Genomic DNA, 23,783 nt, shown 5'->3' with positions numbered 1-23,783 from the left:
CGCATTACACTGAAGGCCCATGCCAAAAGGGACGACACGAACTACAGAAAGAACTAGAGTGGATCTACAATGTAACAGCGAACTTTCCTTTAGATTTCTCTGCCTGCATTAGTACCGGGACTACGGCTGAGGAAGAACTGTCGGCAAAATTTCTTTCATGCGATTCTGCTGGCTACTAGCAGAATATCATATATCACCACACCTTTGTTCAGACCTACTTGTTTATTTTTAGATGTATGTAGCTTTTTGTCAGGAAACTTAAATTTGTACATAATCAGAAGGAAGCATGCGCTTCTTATCTATAATATATTCATCTACCATGCCACTGGTTTCTTCACAAAGGGACTCTGTGCTTGGGTACCAGCAAAAGCCAGACAGTTTAGGATCTAGTGTATTCAACACACTTGTATCCCCCAAATATAAAGCTACTTACTTCGTGCAATGTCTAAATTTCTGCTATTGACACTACTGTCCACATAATAAAAAAATCAAGGCTGCCCGAAATTTGCATTCATGGCATTAGTGCCCAGGCGTGTCCACATTTCAGGACAGTGCAGTATGTCTTGACGTATGTAACTATATTGATATTCCCTAAGTTACCCTGTCACCGATAGAAGCATCTTCAAAAGTGCAGTAAGAACTTTAGAAACAAACGACACATGTACGAAGCAGAAAGGTCGGTGTGATAGGGCTTCTGTATCGGGGTAAAAAAACGCGATCGGCAACGCTTATGCACAGTTCACTTCTGAGCACTCGCACATCACAAAAGACGAGCACTTTTACGCCTAGTAGCGCTGCGACACATATATATCCCGATTTGTTATCCTGCGAACACTTCGTGACAGCAACAACACAGCTCGAACGTCGCGGTCACCACGGCGCATCGCAGCCGGCAAAACGGCTCACACGCAGTATAGCACACGAGAAATGACAGCGATAGCGAGGCAACAAATCTTATCACTACTCATCTTGTCATCACTTCTAAAGGTTGGAAAGGACTGGCGTTCACCACTTCGTGGCAATGAACCGCATACACAGAACACATACAAGTCGCGTACGGTGGGTACGCCGATCGGACACTTTACCCTTCGCCACCGCCCTGAACATGTGTCGTATACTCAGAATAAACGGGTATGTGATGGCCTTCTCGTTTGCAATGCACACGCGAAGCACGGCACAAGAAATCACGAAGTCGACGGCTTGAAACATTTCTTCCGACGCTCGCGCAAACACAACACACTTCCTCCGCTCCGTCTGTTTCTGTCGGCGATCGCCCGCACTGATGAGGCCTGGGAGGGTACACCGGCTTGGTGCCTTCGATGGCTATCTCCGCGGGCGCTGTATAATTGTAGTAAAAATCACAAGAACGAGAAAATATCGACTGTTTCTGACACGGCTGTAGAGAACTCGCGTACCCGCTTCGCTTCGCTTTGAGCATGGGGCCATGGCTTCGAGCGTGGCTTCGAGCAAGCCATGTGTTTTCGAATATGGATGGATGGATGGATGCTATGAACGTCCCCTTTGAAAGGGGGTAGTGGGTTGCGCCACCAAGCCCTTGTCATTATTTTGTCTAATGTCCTACGTTTATTTTTAAGAAACACATAAATACAAAGAATTCCAGGCATCAACCTTTTTGAACCATTACTGGGAACTCTGTTTCTGTAAGTCTCCGTTGTTTGTGGTCTCCCTACTTTTCTGCCACCAATGTTTTGTGTATTTCTGTTCCTTGTGATTGCCCTCTAGTGACTGTTTTGACCCGGGCAGCACCTACGCCATCAGCATCAGTATCGCACCCCCGTATTTTGGCTCTCCGTCTCCGGGTTGGCTGCGATATACGCAAAGCACGTGGACCTTTTCCTGTTGGCAATGGCTCTTCGTATGAGTAACGCGACAACAGACTTTTTAATCGCGTACATGTCTAACACAACTAGGGTGGACTGGACGCGCGTATCTGTAATGGTGGATGCAGAAGATATAATCAACGAGCAGAGGCGGGCGAAGAAGCGCAAGCCTGTTCGAGATATCTTGAAGCAGCGGCGTAAGTTCGGCGAATATTTCACCCTTGTCCGTGAAATGCGTCTTGGAGATGGCCAGCACTTCTTCCAGTACTTCCGGATGTCCGTGCAAAGGTAAACACTCATGTTCCTGGTTTCTTGGTTGGCCTGCTTGTTCAGTGCATGCGTTTTCCTTGCGTCAAATTGGCCTATCGCAACAAGTACCAAGGTGGAAGGTGTCTATATGTTGGCGAGCCATTTAATATTAGTGCATTAATAATATTCCAGGATTTATTTCCTGCTTCTTGTGTGTGTGTGTGTGCAATATGTATATGTATCGCTGCTTGTGCCACGTGTAAGCTAGGCTTAAAAGAATCGGTGCTGGGTGCTGTGTGTTTACCGACTTGCTTTGGTACGTTACGTAGTTTGCACGGCACAGACTAATAAACCAGCAATGCGTCTCAACGATCACATTTGTCACATGTCACCATGAAGCCTTCTATGCATTTAGTAGGCGTAACGCGCGCGCATTCCCGCGCTCAACTGCATAAGCCAACTTTTGCAGTAAAGAGATAAACACTGTGAGTAAATGGCAGTATTAATCCCACTCCCACTTTTAATTGCTGCACGTTTTTAACGCGCACATTTTTTAAGAGTGTTTCAACGTCTCGTTTGAGCGGCAGGTTTGATCGTCTTCTGGCGTTGGTGCATCCACTGATACGGCCAAAAAGAATCACGTGCAACACTTTGTCATCCGGTGAAAAACTGGCATTCACGTTGCGGTAGGTGTTGCATCACACATTTAGAGCGGTTTGTACATCCCGGAAATATTACGTTCAGTAACTGGTATGTGCTTCCTTTCGGCGTATTGCATCTGTGATAATTTTCATTCTATTATGGTTACATTTTTTATGCGTTTTTAGTGGCGGTTATCGTCAAAGATAGTATCGCACATTCCGTGGTCTGTTTCTGCTGTGGTGAAATGCTTTAAAGCATGTATTATTATTTTTTTAGGTAGCGATTGTTCTTTTTGCTGGGCATAGAAATCAAAGAAATTCACATCTGACAGACATGATGCAATCGCTGTAAAGTGAACGTTTAGTCTAGCGGTTAAACAGTACACAACTGCATAAGATGGTACATTTCAGACTGGTATAACGAACACTTGTTGCGAAAAAATGTGTTCGCTTTATAAGAACGATATAATTGCACTTTCCTTTAAAAATACCGATAAAGAACAACAAGGTGCACAAGTACCACTGTATTGCCAATAAATTGTGCGCACATTGATTATTGTGACAAACCCTCCATCCATAATACCCTCAATATATTGTTTGATCTAGAAGTGACATACTGGTGTCATGTTCATGACTGCCAGGTTCACTGCCTTGTTGTTGAGCCTTTGAGAACGTTTGAGAATGGGTGTGTGAATCTTCAAAGATATATCTCAAGGAACATGAAAGAGAATAATAATCTGCTACTTTACGAATTAGTACTAAGAGTTAAACAAAAACTGAAATATACAAAATATGCCCCTGGGCTCCTATTATTGTTTTTTCGTGCACTGATGTTGAAAAACTGCCTGGAAAAGCCATGGCAGATGCCCCGCCTGGTCACTCCGTAGACCTTTGGGCCAATGCATGGAACAGAATTTGCCCTTTTCGTGACATGTGATGGTGCCCTTGAGAAGACAGGTTGACAAATTTGTGCAACATCGTTTAATAGCTGCGCTGTACGTGCACTTCTTGGCATCACAGTTGGGCGCTGCACAAGCTTTATTTTAGAAAAAGTCCAGCTCGAGCCTAAAGGTGCCATGCACTGGCCGGCTGGCTTGGCGTTAAAGAAGAGATGGCAAGTTTATTTGCTAATTCACATAACTACAAAATTTCCCAAACAAAACTTGGTTCTTTCATGTCGTTTCTTTTTTCTTTCAAAATTTCACAATTCCTGGAAGTTTTAGATTTAAGCCACTGCACTGTGTTAAAATCTTCACATTTACTTGCTTCTGTACTTTCTACAGGTACTAGCAAAGACGTTTAGTTGCCTCTTGTAACTGCGAATGGCGCCAGGTTTTGTTAGTGCTAAAATGGTATGCAATTTTATACCCTGCTGCGCTTCTTTTCTTTGCAGATACCTTGCACATAGGTCCAACATGCAAGTCATTGCGAAGTCGTATCGCATCTCTAGCACCACGGCCAGCGATATCGTTAGGCAAACCTGCCTGGCCTTACGTCGTGTGCTGGAGTCTATCTACCTTGCTAAGCCAACAGCCCAATGGAAGGAAATAGCCAATGATTTTGAGGCATTATGGCAATTTCCTAATTGCATTGGTGCTATTGATGGAAAGCATGTGTCTATAGAATCTCCTTCACACTCGGGTACCTTGTTCCACAACTACAAAGGTTTTTTCAGTACGATCCTCCTTGCAGTGTGTGATGCCAGGTATCGTTTTACAATGGTGGACATTCGGGAGTGTGGTTCACGTGGTGATGCTGGCCTATTTGGTGAATGCCATATAGGGCAGATGCTTGAAGATGGAATGCTCGGTATTCCACCAGACAGCGAGGTGCCGGTGCACCAATGAAGTTGCCGTATGTGTTCGTTGGTGATGAGGCATTTCCTTTAGTAAAAAACCTCATGCGACCATAACCTGGTTCTGGCCTTGAAGCTGAACGCAGGGTGTTCAACTACAGGTTGAGCCGAGCTAGGCGCACCATTGAGAACACCTTTGGCATCCTTGATAACAGATGGAGAATTCTCCGTCAGGACATCCGAGCATCTGCACGTACCCTCGACATGATTGTGTGGGCAACAGTACTTCTGCACAACTACCTCAGAACGCTTGATGAGGAGGACCACAGTTGTTTCAAGTACTCTTCCGACAATGATGTTGATAGAGTTGGACCGAACGGTGAACTCATTCCAGGCATATGGAGAGCAGAACTTCCAGGCAACCTAGGTATTCTTACAGAAGTCTCAGGAGGACCTCGCATTTACACTGGCTATGCAAAATCAGTGCGAGATGCTTTCAAGGCGACCTTCCACTCTCCTGAGGGGTGCGTGCCATGGCAAAAGAAGGTGCTGAGTGCAGACTTGTAAAAGTGTGCAGCGTCCCTAGCATGCTCCCAATTGAATGGTCCTTCTGGCAACACCGCCGTTTGTTGTATTGCCTTCAGAAGTACAGCTTTGCAGTGTCTTTACCCATCAATAACATTTCCAGGGCCAAATACAGGGGCTTTCCAGCACATTGTGATTGTCATGGCACAGGCATGAAGTGCATAGTACATTTTAGTGCTTCTGCATGTTACTAATGGGCCATACGTAGCATTATGCAAGGACAAAATGTATGCTGCATAGCAATGCTTTGAATTTTGCACATTAAATAGTGCGATCTGCGGCCTCTCTCCGGGCCACTGCCTGCCCCTGCATCCGTGTATCCGCAAGCTCATTGCGTGCGGTTGCACAGTAGTTGGTACAGCCCAGTTGCAAACATTTTGGGCCCCAACGAAGCTTCTGAGCCACACCACTGCTGTGTAAATAGCTTGCCTCTCTGGGGTGTGTGTGTGTTCTGTTTGGGAACTCGAGAGGCCTCCCTTGGTTATGGTGGCAGCACGGCACTAGGATGCGATAGCTGCTGTCATCCATTGCTTGGGTTCCTCGCTCCTCGAATTCCCAATGGTGCGTGTATTCTGCAGCCTCTCCCCGGGCCACTGCCTGCCCCAGCTTCCGTGTATCCGCAAGCTCATTGCGTGCGGTTGCACAGGTGTTGGTACAGCCCAGCCGCAAACATTTTGTGCCAGGGTCACGCTGCAGAATCATTTCATGGTGTGACCACATTTTTGTCTTTTAACCGCTCTTAATCACACTTAATGTTGCCAAAGAGAAGTTCCTTCATTGCCTGACCCTTTGTCAGAACCATGGTTGTTTTGTGTGTTCCTTGTTTGCTTCCTTGTTTGTGTTTCGCTTTTTTATGTTGCAGCCTCAAGTAACCGGGTTCCTGGAGTTGCTGTTGCGGCCGAGTTGACCAATTTCTTTGCATATCCTTTGGCTTTTGAACTATCGTGTTGGTGCTGTGTTACTCGCGTGTCCTTTCTTCGATGAAACGGCTGGACACCCAGACCATTGCACTCTCGGCAGCACCTGCCTGCTAGAGAGCGCGGTCCCCAGGTGGCAGATGGGGGACCTGCCGTTATAGCAACGGCAGTGGTGCTTGCACCTCGCGGACCAACAGGCATTTCTTTTTTTAACACGAAAGTGTTTTATGCCGGGGTCCACCAAGACTTCACTGACGTATTTCCGTCACGGAAATACGTCATAGAACATAATACAAAGAAAGAAACCAGAAGAAAAAGTTCCACAAACATGCAAAATTTGGAAATCGAACCCACGACCTCTCGGTCCGCGACGATAGATCGCCGAGCGTTTAACCCATTGCGCCACAAACACATTTGCAGAGAGCTACACAGACGCGCCTTATATATCTAACACTCCTCCGTGTACCCGCGCTCTTGCTCGGGGCGGTGCCGCCGCCTACGAGCAGAAAAGAGAAGTACTGCATTATGACACTAACGCGCACCGACAGTGAACGCTTCGGTGGTCTCAGCACTACGACGCCTCGATGCCAGCATTCGAAGGGACGCTGGCATCAAGAAGCACTACCAACGCCACCTAGGTGGCGTTCACCGTACTCAGCACAGCGGAGCGTGGCCTCCGCAATTAGCTCTGAAAATGTTTCTGAAGTTGATCGCGGAGGCTGCAATTACGACGCGCTGTACGCGCTGATTTGACTCGGTGACGATTCAGTTACGTGCTTTGTCTTGCGCGTTGTATTAGTGTGTCAGTTACGTGCTTCGTCTTTCGCGTTGTGCTTGCGTGTGCAGCGTAGTGCAGCTTCCATATGCACGACGGTTGCTCATGGTCATCGACGTTGGTAGTCGTGATGGAGGAGACGTGCCACCAGGCGTCAGCGTGGGTGCATCAACGCCTAAGGGCGCTTTAGCCACAAAACACCAATAGACATTATATATCAATGTGCAATAAACATTACACTACTTCTGTGAAGACACGTTTCACTTTCGTGTTCTATACCGATTCCTATATAAGAGGGATCAACCACATTTTTTTCCAGATTCCTTTAGGTAGCCCAGCTGAACTTTGGGTTGAAGAACCAGTGTAAATTGTGGAGCTGAATAAACCTGCCGCAGTGTTGTTTCCTGAATTTTGTTCTGTTGCTTGTGACGTTGCCACCGACATGTGTCTGCTGCACACCTACCTAGTGAAACGCAATAAAATTATCTGTGCTCTACGTTAATGTCAACTTGCCTGCACTCCTTTTATATCTCCTGTACATATATTCGACACCATTTGTTATCCGCATACTAATTGTGATGAGCACATGCCATTGCATGGAACATTACATCACATAAGGCAGCAAAGATAACTGCAAAATACGGTTGCATTTTAGTGCATCTCTACGTCTTGCTGTCTGGTACGTAGCCTCCGGCACGTTCGCTTATTCTGCTCTCCAATGCGTTGGTGGAAACATCTTGCGTTACATTCACCTGTTCTGTTTATGTCTGTACCACGCCGAGACATTAAAACAGTGACGAGGGACACTTCTGGCATTAATTTTTTTTACGGAAACGCTGCTGAACGGCTGTGTCACGCCTGTACCTAATTAGCTAGCCATACGTAAGACATGTTGTATCAGCCCACCTGCGATTTTTTTTGGTGTTACAAAAAATTGCTATATGGCCTTAATGTATACCATGGGTATCTTAAATTGGTAGCACCATGAAAGGCACTTCTAGGATCACACCACAGTTGCCGTGGTACTGGTACCAGGCACTGCTATGGCAAGAATATTTTTCATTGTGCTCCGGGATATGTTTTACAACATGCGAATGTAGTTGGGGTGAAGAATGTGTCATATTGCAGCTCTGACACTGCTGTCGAACATTTCGTTTGGAGAACATACTTGGCTGTACTCTGCGCACTCGTCTTTACATTCTTGCACCTCCCCCGCAGGGGCGTCTGCGTCAGCAGGCGTTTGGTGAGTTGCGACACCACGTACCCGAGCACATGGGGGTTGGACCCTCCCGCGTGTAGCCGTGCGCGGCTTAGCCGTGTCTGGGGAAAGGGGGATCCTGGGGGTTGAGCCGATGCCGGGTGTTCGGACCTTTAAGGCCCCCCGGCGGAGGCAACACACCTCTTCGGCCTCTGCTTCACATAGACGGCACCCCTGGGCTGACCCACCCCAGGGAAATCGGCAGTCGCCTTTTCCTGTCTCTCCCTCCACACACCTTCGTCTTTCCCTCTCACTTGTAGTCTTTCCTGTCTTCTTTTCTCTTCCGATAACTTCCAACATTCCTGGCGGCGAGGGTTAACCTGGTGTGCTATGACCTACCTTGGTTATAACATATGTGGTTATAGCGACGACGTACAGTTGGCACGGTAGGGCTTGCTTCACCACATACCCTGCCTTGTCCCCTTGTTGGGCTCGGTGGTGGGTGACTGGCATCGTCGCCGAATACATAACACATTTCATGGGAACTTCCAACCCCTTCTCAACCGATCGTCCCTCTAAAAGGGGGCGCACCGATGCTACATTCCAGTTTTTCCTCAAAGGCACTCAGACTTTCCCGAAGTTTCACGTTGTTCACAGTGATAAACCTGACAAGAAGGCAAGAACGATTTCACCATTCATTGTAGCAAAGTATCTCACAGAGACCATTGGAAGCGGCTATAAAATCACCAAGCTAGCAAGTGGCGACTTATTACTCGAACTGAAAGACAAAGCACAACATGACAAACTAACGAACCTTGTACAACTTGGCGACATCCCTGTCAGCGTAACAGCACACCGAACCATGAATACGGCTAAAGGCGTAATCTCTGACATTGACTTGATGGACTTGACCGAAGAAGAACTGCTGGAAGGATAGAAAGATGAAAACGTAATAAGTGTACAAACAATAAAGATCAGACGTGACAACAAGGAACTGCCAACTAAGCACCTGATAGTTACCTTTGGCTCTAGCATGCTGCCAGAAACATTAGAAACTGGATATATCAAAATCAGAGTACGACCATACATCCCAAATCCGCGACGTTGTTTTAAGTGCCAGAGGTTTGGTCATGCTTCCCAGAGCTGCCGAGGGCGGCTAACCTGTGCGAAATGTGGCATAAATGATCACGCTGCAGATGACTGTGAGGCTGAGCCCCGTTGCAGCAATTGTAATGGTGGCCACCCTGCATACTCTCGATCATGCGCAGTTTGGAAAAAATAGAAGAAATAATTGCGATAAAGGTAAAGGAAAACATAACTTTCAGAGAAGCAAGGCAACGGGTCTCACCAAGATTTGCACAGAGCGCACCTTTCGCCGAAGTGGTAGTCGGGGGGCAGTACCACAACGGCACCTGGCGGCCGCCAGCGCCACGCATAGCGAGCGCGCGGCACCGCCACTCGCCCCCACGGTGGGAGCAGCGAAGGCTGCCCTACCTCCCCCGAACTCGACCACAGCGGAGGCCTCTGCTAGCGCTGGCACCAGTCAGCGCAGCTCAGAGGTCAAGACAAGCCCATCAACTACCAGGACGGTGGGCTCCAAGGCCTCGTCTTCCGAGGCAAGGCCATCACGGAAAACACACCGCTCGCAAGAGCGCGTGTCCAGTGCCTCGCAAGAGGCTATGGACACAACACCCAGTCAGATGGCGCAGTTGGCGCCTAAAGAGCGGCGCGATTCTGTCGACCGCTCTAGAAAAGACAGAACTCCAATTACAGGACCCCAAAAGGGCCCAGTAAGCTAAACCAAATTTGTTCTCTTTGACACATAGCACAACATTTATTTAATATGGATACACTGATTATTCAGTGGAATGTCAGAGGTCTGCTCCGCAACCTCGATGATGTCCAATTTATCCTCCATGAACTAACTCCAAAAGTGCTGTGTGTCCAAGAGACCCATTTGAAATCTAAACACAAACACTTCCTTCGTCACTATGTCATTTTTCGGAAGGATCGCGATGATGCCTTCGCATCATCCGGAGGCGTAGCCATCATAGCTGACAAATCTATAGCTTGTCAACACTTACAGCTACAAACACCACTTGAGGCAGTGGCTGTTCGAGCTGTACTTCTAAATAAACTGATAACCATCTGCTCCCTATATATACCGCCGCATTTTCAGCTTCACAAACAAGAATTCCAAACATAAATAGATCAGCTACCTGAACCGTATCTTGTGCTTGGAGATTTAAATGCACACAGCAACCTATGGGGCGACTCGCGCTGCGATGCGAGAGGTCGCTTGATTGAACAGTTCCTTTTTTCTTCAGGTGCATGTCTTCTGAATGGGAAAGAGCCCACGTATTATAATCTGGCAAACAAAACATACTCCTCAATAGACCTTAGTATAGCATCTCCTACTCTTCTACCTTACTTTAAATGGAAAGTTATTAAAAACCCTTACGGGAGTGACCATTTCCCGGTAGTTTTATGCACACCAATGTCTAATGAATGTCCTCCAGAATTTCCTCGCTGGAAAACTGACTCAGCTGACTGGGAAAAGTTCAAAAGCCTTGCTTCTTTATCATGGGACGACATGTGTGCTTTAAACATAGACGCTGCGGTTAAATATTTTACGGTTTTTCTCCTTGACACCTCCTCCAAATGTATCCCTGTAACAAGTGGATTGTCCACAAAACGCCGTGTTCCGTGGTGGAACGATGAGTGTCGAATAGCGCGTAAGAAGCAGAACAAGGCATGGGGTTTACTTCGGGACTCTCCGACGGCAGAAAATTTAGTTAACTTCAAGCAGGTCAAATCCCAGGGTCGGAGAACGCGGCGACAAGCTAGAAGAGAGAGTTGGAGAGAGTATATATCGGGCATTAACTCTTACACTGATGAAACAAAGGTTTGGAACAGAGTGAAGAGAATAAAGGGTCGACAGCCTTACTCGCTGCCTTTAGTGAATCCTCAGGGCGACAGCATGGAAGATCAGGCGAACTTTCTTGGCGCACATTTCGAACAGATATCCAGCTCGTCGCACTACTCTGAAACATTCCAAAGGTACAAAAGGCAAATAGAAGGACAACCATTAGAAAGGAAAGGCACAAAATGCGAGGCATACAATAAACCCTTTTGCATGGCAGAGCTTCAGGCAGCACTAAACAGCTGCAACAAATCTGCCCCAGGTTCTGACCGCATTCTATATGAAATGCTAAAACACTTGCCGTGTGAAACACAAAAAACTCTTCTTTGTCTCTACAATTCTGTATGGTCTTCCGGCGACATTCCCTCTGCTTGGAAAGAGGCCATCATAATTCCCATTTTGAAACAGGGTAAGGACCCTTCTTTGGCAAATAGTTATCGGCCTATAGCATTGACGAGCTGCCTATGCAAAGTTTTTGAGAAGATGGTGAACAGGCGCCTGGTCCACTATCTAGAAATAAACAAAAAACTAGACCCATATCAATGTGGTTTCAGAGAAGGCAGATCGACGACAGATCAGCTTGTGCGCATGGAAACGTACATCAGGGATGCCTTTGTCCACAAACAGCTTGTATTATCTGTGTTTCTTGACATGGAAAAGGCGTACGATACTACGTGGCGCTTCGGTATCCTTCGAGATCTTTCTGCAATGGGAATTCGCGGCAACTTGCTGAGAACAATTGAAAGTTATCTCTCTGACAGGACATTTCGTGTTAGAGTTGGCAACATGCACTCTCGACCATTCATACAGGAGACAGGTGTACCGCAGGGTGGAGTACTGAGCTGCACGCTATTTGTTGTTAAAATGAGCTCCCTACACACCATATTACCTCGCACACTCTTTTACTCCGTCTATGTGGACGATGTATAGATAGGGTTCAGGTCGTGCAATATTAGCATTTGCGAGAGGCAGCTACATCTTGGCTTGAATAGATTCTCAAAGTGGGCGGACGAGAATGGTTTTAGATTGAACCCTCAAAAAGGCACATGTGTCCTGTTCTCAAACAAGAGAGGTGTACTACCAGAACCAGATATTAACCTTAATGTACAAAGACTAACTGTCAGCCTTGAACACAAATTCTTAGGTGTTATCGTGGACACAAAACTTAACTTCATTCCCCACTTAAAATATCTTAAAGAAAAGTGCCTGAAGACCATGAACCTCCTTAAGCTGCTCTCTCGGACAACCTGGGGCAGTGACAGGAAGTGTCTGCTTAGCCTGCATAATAGTCCTGTACAATCGCGTCTCGACTACGGAGCCGTGGTGTACCATTCCGCAACTCGGAGTGCGCTAAAGATTCTCGACCCAGTCCACAACCTCGGTATACGACTGGCAACAGGCGCCTTTAGAACGAGCCCAGTTGAAAGTCTGTACGTCGAGTCCAACGAATGGTCCTTACATCTACGCAGAACATTCTTAAGGTTTTCATACTACACTAAAGTAAAATCAGACACCGAGCATCCATGTCATTCCATCGTTAGCGACCTGTCTGCTGCCAGACTCTATCATAACTGTTCACTTATTAGAACTCCTTTGAGCCTGCGCTTGGAAGCAATGGCAGAAGAAACAGACATTCATCTCCCAGAAAAAGTTCTAATGCTTCCCACTCGCCTACCACCGCCTTGGGAATGGCAGACCATGGAGTGCGATATCTCTTTTGTCGAAATAACGAAAGATGCACCTGAGGCACACATACGATCACATTTCCTCGAACTCCAAGCGAAGTACTGCTGTGCTGAGTTTTATACAGATGCTTCCAAATCATCTGCTGGTGTCGCGTATGCAGCTCTTGGGCCTTCTTTTTCCATATCCGGTTCTCTAAATCCCAACACAAGTATTTTCACGGCTGAAGCTTACGCGATACTCTCAGCTGTAAAGCACATCATGCAAATAAATCTCAATAAAGCCATCATTTTCACGGATTCATTAAGTGTAGTAAGAGCCTTAATGAGTTTTCGAAAACATAAGAACCCTGTTTTTAATGATCTATACACAAAACTATGCTTAGCCTTAAAGTACAACCAAAACATCGTCCTATGCTGGGTACCTGGCCATAGGGGCATAAAAGGTAATGTAGCAGCTGACGAAAATGCAACGTCAGTCGCTTTTAATGAAACGGATATGAATCAACCAATACCAGCAACAGAACTTAAGCCTTTGTTACGCCATAAACTGAGGATGTACTGGCAGGACCAATGGGATAATGCAGTAGTGAATAAGCTACACATTATCAAACCAAAATTAGGGAACTGGATATCTGAAAGAACAGCAAGATATAAGGAAGTGTTTTTTTGTAGATTAAGAATAGGACATACTTACGCCACTCACTCCTACCTTTTGAAGGGAAGCGAACCTCCGACATGTACCAAATGCGGCAACAGGCTTACAGTTATTCATGTTCTTATCCAATGCACTGAAATAGAGGCAGAAAGGAAAAAGTACTTCCCCTCCGCTTATGTCCAACACATACCGTTACACCCAGCATTCTTTCTGAGCAATGAACCTCTTTTCACTTTTCAAACAGTATTAAACTTTTTAACAGAAACTGACACCTTACATGTAATTTGGCCAGGCTACTTGTAGCACGGCCTCCACATGGAGGTCGTAGCTGCAATGAAACCATTTTCTAGAGCACGTGCCTCCCAGCCCTTGCCTTCAAGGCCTTTGATGAGGCACTAGTGCTACAGTCACTACATATTTTACTGGTCATCGCTATCTCGTGAAACATCTATTGTCATCGCAGACACGATCAGTCACTTTCATTTTTTTTAATATGTATATACTTGTATTTTACGCACTTTATAGCGAATAAATTTGAGGCCCTTTTACAGCCACATTGCACCACATGTATATTTTACACTTTTCAGCGAATGTTTTTAGGCCCCTATACAGCCGTTTTTCATATACTCCTCGCATTTAACTCATCATATATCATGAGAAGCACGGATCATCGACTTGGCGCTCTTTGGCCACATCTGTCCCTTGCGCCAATAAACCCTACAAATCATCATCATTCTTGCACCTTAATATTGAAAATTATCGCAGCGGGTAGTGGACGCCAAAGTTCTGCAAAACATTTAGGGTCGAAAGGAGAGGCGCGTAGGGGTAGATTAGGTGTTTCGCTGGCGGTGGATGTGTCGGACATTTTCAAGTGTGGCATGGTTCCATGATTTTTAACGAGTGCATTGTTTTCTTGTATTTAAATTGACTGGGCTACTGAGGGAAGGAGCTCGGCCGCTGTAATGGCAGGCTAAGTGAGTGTATGCTGGGCCCTCTGCGGCAGCGTCACGCTCACACAAATGCATACTCACAACTGTTATTTGGACCATTTTATTGTTTCATTGAAAGGGAGGCTAATACTAAAGTGCTTGCGCCGTTGACTGTACTTGTGCACTATTCACAAAGGTACACTCGCATCAGCATGTATGTATAAACAGTATCAACAGTTACTTATACTTAACATCTTCGAACACTACATGCAAAAAAAAACTTTCTCAACTTTATACAGCCACGACATAAATGGAGCATAACACAAAACCCCGAGACAAAGTGAGCCATACACGTGAATAATAGCAAGGTATGTAAAGCACTAATAATTGAATTTGGAACCCTCCCTGTGTCAACATAGCAGTCACATTGACACCATTCTTATTAGTGAGCAACTAAAGTAGAACCTACACATAGTTGTAATTTGAAATTTAAGGCAACCAAAGCATTCGTGTACTTCTCATGCTCGCTTACAGACCAACTGCTACAAAATTTCACTTTGGCTACAATACTGATGAATTAGGTGTAATCATTACATAGCATTAAAGCAATCTTGGCAACCCTGCAGTCGTAGTAATCGTCTTACTCATTAGCAGCACACAGATGATGTGTGCACCTCGTTAACAGAGACAACCTAAATATAAGCATACTACATTCAAGACATCAACATACAGCAGCCAAACCTAATTTTGGAGGACATGGCAAAGCAGTGTCGGTGCTAAACGTTCTCGGTTCTGCTCAATCTCCCGCAAGCAGTAATGATGGTGTTTCGTTTCAATATCACGATTACGTCTATTTTTGCAAGAGGTTCCTCATGCATCCACCTTATTTCAAATGTAAAATTTTGCATGGAGGTTGCTCTATATCTGCACTATCTGAACATAGGTGTTTTACTACTTAAAAAAAATTGCATTGCCCCCGCAGGGGCGTCTGCGCAAGCAGGCGTTTGGTGAGTTGCGCCACCACGTACCTGAGCACACGGGGGTTGGACCCTCCCACGCGTAGCCGTGCGTGGCTTTGCCGTGTCTGGGGAAAGGGGGATCCTGGAGGTTGAGCCGATGCCGGGTGTTTGGACCTTTAAGGCCCCCCGGCAGAGGCAACACACCTCTTCGGCCTCTGCTTCACATAGACGGCACCTCCAGACTGACCCACCTGGAGGAAATCGGCAGTCGCCTTTTCCTGTCCCCCTCTTCAATCTTTTGTCTTTCTCTCTCACTTTTTCATCTGTCCTGTCTTCTAGTCACTTCTTCTCACTTCCGAATTTCTGGGCGGCAAGGGTTAACCTGGTGTAGCTATCCAACCTTGGGTATTTTATATTAGGTTATAGCGGCGATGCATGGCTGGCGTCTGCAAGCATTCCATCCTTGTAGCGTCCCCTTGTTGGGCTCGGTGGTGGGTGGCTACCATCGCCGCCGAATTTAGCAATTTCATATGGCAAATCCTTTTCCCCCACTTCCTGATCGCTCCCTGAAAAGGGGGCGCACCGATGAAAGTTTTAATTTCTTTTTGAAACCACAGCAGTCTTTCCCGAAGTATCACGTCATACACAGCCAGCATGAAACTAGGACAGTCCGAATGATCTCGCCATTTGTTGTAGCCAAATGTCTCAAGGAAGCAATCGGCCCAGGCTATAAAGTAACGAAGATGGGAAGCGGCGATCTTCTTCTAGAAGTTCGCGACAAAGCACAGTACGACAAGCTTTCGAAACTTGTGGCGTTTGGAGACATCCCCGTGTCTGTGGGCCCCCACAGGTCAATGAACACAGTGCGCGGTGTCGTCTCGGAGGACGATCTCCTTGAACTAAGTGAAAGCGAACTACTTGAAGGATGGCAAGACCAGAACGTAGTCAAGGTGCAGAGGATAACATTAAGGCGAGATGACAAGCAAATACCTACCAAGCACATTATCATTACTTTCGGAACTAGCAATCTACCAGAATCAATTGAAACCGGCTACTGCAAGCTTCGTGTCAGGCCATACATCCCAAATCCGCGTCGATGCTTCAAGTGTCAGCGTTTTGGGCATGGGTCGCAAAACTGCCGAGGGCGTGCTACTTGTGCTAAGTGTGGTTCAAATGAACACGCTTCTGACATCTGCACTTCAGCAACCCGCTGTGCCAACTGTGAAGGAGATCACCCCGCCTACTCGCGATCGTGCCCCTCGTGGAAAAAAGAGAAACAAATTATAGAACTGAAAGTCAAACTGAACCTATCTTTCCCAGAGGCACGTAGGCGTTTCTATCTCCATAACCAGTCCAGTCCTTCGTATTCCGATGTGGCGCGCCGGGGGGCAGCGCCACATCTTTCGGCGGCTGCCCAAGTCACACGGAGTGTGACGGCGGTCACGCCATCAACCCCCCCGGCTGGAGCAGCCAGCGCTGTTCCGCCCCCTGCCAAGGAGGGCCAGCAGACCCGCGGGCCTGCTGGACCCAGGGCCACTGCCCGTGCAGTTCGGCCTGAAACCCCCGCGAACATCCCCGCTGAGCGGGCACTGTCCACCGCCTCAGACGAGGTGATGGACACAAGCAGACCACCGGCGTCTCAGACGCCCAAAGAACGGTGCAGCTCCCTGGAGCGCACCGGGAAGAAAGGAAAACCACGCATCACGGGGCCTGGAAAGGTCTCGTGAACTAACTTCTTTCTTTCTGTACACACATCACCAACTTCTTTTCCATTATGGATACCCAAGTATTACAATGGAACGTGAGAGGACTTCTACGTAACCTTGACGATGTTAAAGAACTCCTCCGCAAATTCAGTCCAAGGGTGATGTGTGTACAAGAAACACACCTAAAATTAACACAGACGAACTTTTTAAAGCAATATGTCACTTTCCGCAAAGACCGCGACGACGCTGTCGCCTCGTCAGGGGGTGTGGCCGTAATGGTCGATAAGGGCGTTGCATGTCAGCAATTAAGCCTCCGAACGTCCCTTGAGGCAGTTGCTGTCCGAGCAGTGTTGTTTGGTAAACTAGTCACAATTAGCTCCATCTACATTCCCCCTTCCCATCAGCTTTCCAGAACAGAATTTCAGAGCTTCATCGATGAACTTCCTCCGCCATACATAGTCGCTGGTGACCTTAACGCTCATAGCCCCCTGTGGGGCGACTCTCGTTGCGATGCGCGAGGGCGCCTTATAGAAAATTTTCTGTTTTCTTCAGGTGAATGTGTATTGAACAAGAAAGAACCTACGTACTACAGTATTACACATAACACATACTCGTCCATAGACTTAAGCATAGTGTCGAGCACTCTAATGCCATACCTGGAATGGTCCGTCCTCAAGAACCCCTATGGAAGCGACCACTTCCCAATTATGTTGAACTCAACGAAACGAGATGGATGCTTGTCACCACCTCCTCGATGGAATATGGACTCGGCGAACTGGGAACTGTTCCGAGAGCTAACACACTTAGGCCGTGATGACACTGTTGCTCTTAACGTGGACGACGCCGTAGCATATCTAACTGGTTTTATTATTGACGCTGCTACAAAATGTATTAAACAAACTAGTGGACTGGCTCAGAAGCGCCGCATTCCTTGGTGGAACGAAGAATGTCGTAAAGCCCGCAAAAATCAAAACAAAGCTTGGGGATTGCTTCGCGATTCTCCTACTGCCGAAAATCTTATTAATTTCAAACAGGTTAAATCGCAAGGCAGAAGGACACGTCGACGTGCCAAGAGAGAGAGTTGGGAGAGGTACATTTCTGGAATAAATTCCTACACAGACGAGGCAAAAGTATGGAACAGGGTGAATAAATTAAAGGGCCGTGAGACGAACCTGCTGCCCTTAGTGAGTACCCAAGGAGATGGCCTGGAGAATCAGGCAAACTGTCTGGGTGAACACTTTGAATATGTCTCCAGTGCATCTCATTATACACAAACATTCCTGAGGTTCAAAGAACGCGCAGAGCGACAGCCCCTCGATCGGAAATGTGCCCGAAATGAACATTACAACTGCCCGTTCAGTTTAGCTGAACTTAAAGCTTCTCTTGCTTGTTGCAACGGTTCGGCACCAGGTGCTGACCGTATCATGTATGAAATGATCAAGCACCTACACCCTGAAACACAAAAGACACTTCTCTCTCTTTTTAATGTCATGTGGGCTGCTGGTTCCATTCCATCTTCTTGGAAAGAGGCTATAGTAATCCCCATACTTAAACAGGGCAAGGACCCGTCCTTACCTAGTAGCTACAGACCCATTGCTTTGACAAGCTGTCTGTGCAAGCTCTTCGAAAAGATGATTAACCGGCGCCTAATCTGTGTCCTAGAAAGCAACGGAATACTAGATCCTTACCAATGTGGCTTCCGGGAAGGTAGGTCGACTACAGACCACCTTGTCCGCATCGAGGCAATCATAAGGGATGCCTTTATACACAAACAGTTTTTTCTCTCCGTATTTCTTGATTTAGAGAAGGCATATGACACCACATGGCGCTTCGGTATTATCCGAGACCTTTCCGCTATGGGTGTCCGCGGCAACATGTTGAGTACTCTGCAAAGCTACCTTTCTAACCGTACCTTTCGTGTAAGGGTGGGCCAGGCCTTGTCTAGGTCTTTCACCCAGGAAACTGGTGTCCCGCAGGGCGGTGTGCTTAGCTGTACACTGTTTATTGTGAAAATGAATTCTCTACGCGCGGCTATTCCACGAACGATGTTCTACTCTGTATATGTAGATGATGTCCAGATTGGTTTTAAATCGTGCAACTTTGCTGTCTGCGAACGACATGTCCAGCATGGCTTAAATAAAGTGGCTAAATGGGCTGATGAAAACGGTTTTAGGTTGAGCCCACAGAAAAGCACATGCGTCCTTTTCACTAAGAGAGGAATAGTACCAGACCCTGCTATTGAGCTGTCTGGTACCACATTACCTGTAAGCAAAGAGCACAAGTTTCTAGGCATCATATTGGACTCAAAACTCACATTCGTTCCGCACATCAAATATTTGAAGGCTAAGTGCCTGAAAACAATGAACTTATTGAAGCTGCTGTCGCGTACAACATGGGGCAGTGACAGGAAATGCATTTTGAACTTGTACAGGTGCCTTGTCGGCTCACGACTTGACTACGGGGCGATAGTTTACCAGTCTGCTGCACCCAGCGCCTTTAAAATGTTGGACCCTGTTCACCATTTAGGAATCCGCCTCGCGACTGGGGCCTTCAGGACAAGCCCCGTACAAAGCCTTTATGTGGAAGCGAACGTGTGGTCGCTCCACCTTCAGAGGACTTATGCCAGCTTTACATATTTCCTTAAAATAAATTCAAACCGTACACATCCTACCTATTTTACCATAAACGATACCACATCTGCCACACTATTTAATAATCGACCAACAGCGAAGCAGCCCTTCTCGCTACGCGTGAGAAAGCTCAGTGAAGAAATGGGTGCTGCACTACTTGAACATTGCCTAATGCCTCCAGCGAAGCTGCTACCGCCTTGGCAGTGGCAGCTGGTTGAATGTGACACATCGTTTATTGAAGTCACAAAACACGCGCCAGATGCACACATTCAAATGCACTTTTTAGAACTAAAGTCAAAATACTCTTGCCCTGAATTTTACACAGACGCATCAAAGTCACATGCTGGCGTTTCCTATGCGGCAGTCGGTCCGTCCTTCTTGGTATCCGATGTACTTTATCCCCACACAAGCATCTTTACGGCAGAGGCCTATGCAGTACTATCGGCGGTGAAACACATTGATAGATTGAAACTCCAAAAGGCTGTAATATTTACCGACTCTTTAAGCGTTGTTAAAGCGTTAATGATGCCGCAAAAACATAAACACCCTGTAATTATGAACCTCTACTCACTGATCTGCTCTGTTTATGCATCTAAACAACAAATCATAATATGCTGGGTGCCTGGGCATAGAGACATCGAGGGTAATGTTCTTGCCGATCAAATGGCCACATCAATAACATCGCACGCTATTAATCCTACCGCTGCTGTCCCTGTAACAGATTTGAAACCTTTCTTGCGGAAGAAACTGCGAAGCTACTGGCAACGTTTGTGGGATGCGCAAACAAATAATAAGCTTCACTTGATTAAGCCACAGTTAGGTTTCTGGCCCTCTGCATCAAAAACACGGCGAACTGATGTCCTATTCTGTCGCCTCAGAATAGGACACACATATGGTACCCACAATTTTCTATTGAGTGGTAATGATCCTCCAACCTGTGGTAGATGTGGCGAGAGGCTCACCGTTCTTCACGTCCTCCTGGAATGTAGGGAAGCCGAGAGAGAGAGGAAGAAACATTTTCCTCTGGCATACCGCTGTTCTATCCCTCTTCATCCTGCTATGTTTCTTGGCAAAGAACCGCTTTTCACTACCAAAGCAGTCCTCGCTTTTTTGAATGATGTTGTCTTGCATGTTATCAGCCCAAGAAATACGTAATGCATCCTCTCTCAAGAGGATGCCACTGTGATAATAGTTCAGTTTAGCCTCTGACATATCTTAGTATATCATCAATCTTTCACAATGCATCCCTCGTATCCATAGCACACTTCATTAGTCATTGCCATATTCTTAGTACCTATAGATTTTACGCATTTTACAGCGACTATTTTAGGCCTCTTTACAGCCATGCCACATCTGTTTTATCCACACCTTCTAATTCACCATTCATGTACCACTGACACGTCATTATCATCGCCTTGGCGCTCTTTGGCCGCATCTGGCCCTTGCGCCAAAAAACTCCAACAATCAATCAATCAAAAATTGCATTGCAGTTAGCCTTTTAGGAAGCTTTAGTTCGGGGGCTCCTATCCAAATACGTAGGAACCAAGAAATTATTTCTTTCCACAACCACTGCACAGGTTTTGATGAGGTTTGTTGCCATTAAAAGAAAGCATAAAAATGAGAGTAAGAAGCTGCTTTTTTATGTAGGACATGAAGTTAATAAAAAAAAGTAGGAAACTGCAAAAATCTTCAATATCAAGTTTACAGTACAATTGTATAACTCGGCAATACAATGTTGGTTATATCAGAATTCTTTAAACTGCATCTAATGAGACTTGTAGAGCTGACAATACTGATTCATTATACACTGCTGTAAACAAAACCTAATTAGTTAGTAGGAATTTAAAAAAAACCCTCATAAATGCCATAACAATTTCACCTAAGTATTTTCAAAATTGTCTGCTCTAGAAGCTCGACAGATTCAGTTCACAGAACTGTGATATCTGTTTTGGGTACATAGATACCGACGGTTGTGCTTCAATTATATTCACACTAACCAGCTTTTAGAACTTTCCTTCTTTAAATTCAATAGCAATCAAAATTCTGCTTGCTTGAGTTACTACAATTTACCTATGTCTCTCATATGCAACAAATTTCATTCAAATTGATCCAGCAGTTATCTCGTAAAAGCATTTCTGCGTTTTACATGTATTTGAACAGGGAAACTGCAGCTCTCCCTGAGCTAAAGCTTCCTCTGAAGGTTCTTAGTGCCTATGGCTGTGCTTATTTTAAAAAATCTTCGCACTGGCGGCTGAAATGTCCCTTAGCTTCACACGCTGCACAGTAAAAAATTTTCCAATTTTGAGCTGAAGCCTTGCTGCCACGTGGCTCCCATTCATTTCGAAAAGCAGCCTTCACAGCAAGGTTCAGCGCCCTGGCCAGGGCCTTGATGCCTTCTCCCTTGGATACATGATACCCGTCTGCTCCGTAGAACCTTGGTTTCGCCAATTTGCCTTTTCCAAGGAACCTGTCCTGCAATCGTAAACAGTACTTATTAGCACTTCTGGTAGCACATGAACCTTATGAAGTTAATCATACTCAACGAAATGAATCGAAGAAGGATGCCGACTTTAGCTGATCAACAGGGAGCGAACTAGGTACGTTTTGTCAGTGGAGGCAACATTACACTAATGGCACTTGCTTTTTTCAGGGCAGCATTAAGTTCCCTTGTCAAACCCATGGCAATATGCTGAGGTTGCCCTTTTTAGCCCATTGTAATGTTACCTAGATTCCTCATCTCAAGCGATGTGAATAGATTATAGTGTTTGCAGATGCTGTGCGTATGGATAATTTCATTGTCAATATGCATATAACTATGTGGCTAGTAGTTTTACAAAACGCAATTTGCACAATCACAGAGTTTATAAACATCCCAAAATGTAATTTTGTGATATGTGCAGTAACATTAGTGTTGTGCTCCGTGTGCTTGCCTTTAAACATCTCTGTATGGAAAAACTGTGCTAGTAAAGCCTCGATAGCAATGCATCCAGAAATTAATAAATGCTCACAGAAGCGTTGACACTAATTCTAAGATCACTTCCTGATTACAAGTGTTAAGACCACCTTTGTGAGATCAGTGAAGCCAAAAAAGCTTCAAATGTTCATTTTCTGCACACTCTGTCATTGTGATTCTGCATTTTGGAGATGTTCCTTGCTAATATTGGCTCAAAACAAATAGAACTCTTCATGGCATCACTGCTAGCTTTTCTATTTTTCTTGGTGGAGGTTTTTGTCCATAAGCATCATTTCGGAATAAAGCAGTAACTGCTCCTGAAACTCCAGATTCCAATTATGGTATCAACCCCTATGGCTTCATAGAATATCACTGTGATCGATCTCGAACGTTTTGCTGTCTGGCACTACGCCACCAAAGTGACACAAGCGAAGTACACTCGCTCGAAGTGCCACTAAATTTGCTCATCTGACGGCTTCAAGGTTGCATGACATTCGATAAAGGAGAGACTTAATGATTTCACAAAACTGGTACTAGTTCATGCAAAAGGCTGTTTACATGTCGGACGCTAATACGCTACTAACACGAATACGTGCTATTATGTCTAAAATTTTACGATCTCGAATATAAATCCGAATTTGAAATTTCGGATATTTGCGCTCCCATAGAAATGTGATCATTATGTAACAGAGATACATGACATACTTCTAGGTTTATGTAGGCGATGTTGTCCATGGATGCCACGTGCTTCTTTATGAGCTCGTTGACGTGCTGTCTCTTCTCTCTTGCGTTTTCCCCCTCGTGGAGACGTGGTGCTATTCCGTAATAGAATACCCTCCTGACAACGCCGGAGGCACATTTCAGGAGGTGCTGCATTATCAAAAAATTTTGTCGCAGAACATAATGGCACCATCATTGCACATCCTCATAACTACTGCACTGAAAACGGAGTGGCACAACGAAGCACGAATACGGGCCACAGGTGCTCGAACATTGATTTTACCCGCCGTGGTTGCCTAGTGGCTATGCTGTTGGGCTGCTGAGCACGAGGTCGCGGGATCGAATCCCGGCCACGGCGGCCGCATTTCGATGGGGGCGAAATGCGAAAACACCCGTGTACTTAGATTTAGGTGCACGTTAAAGAACCCCAGGTGGTCCAAATTTCCGGAGTCCCCCACTACGGCGTGCCTCATAATCAGATCGTGGTTTTGGCCCGTAAAACCCCATAAAAAACAGTGCGTTCAATTTGGATTAATTGTATGATGCACAAGAAATAACCTTCACACATACACACACACTAAAAAAACGCGAGTGCGCGCGCAACACACGTGTATGTGCGCCT

Source organism: Dermacentor silvarum, chromosome 1 (assembly GCF_013339745.2).
Source record: "Dermacentor silvarum isolate Dsil-2018 chromosome 1, BIME_Dsil_1.4, whole genome shotgun sequence".
Lineage (NCBI taxonomy): Eukaryota > Metazoa > Arthropoda > Arachnida > Ixodida > Ixodidae > Dermacentor > Dermacentor silvarum.
The sequence above is the reverse complement of the archived record's forward strand: the minus strand, read 5'-3'. Positions refer to the sequence as shown.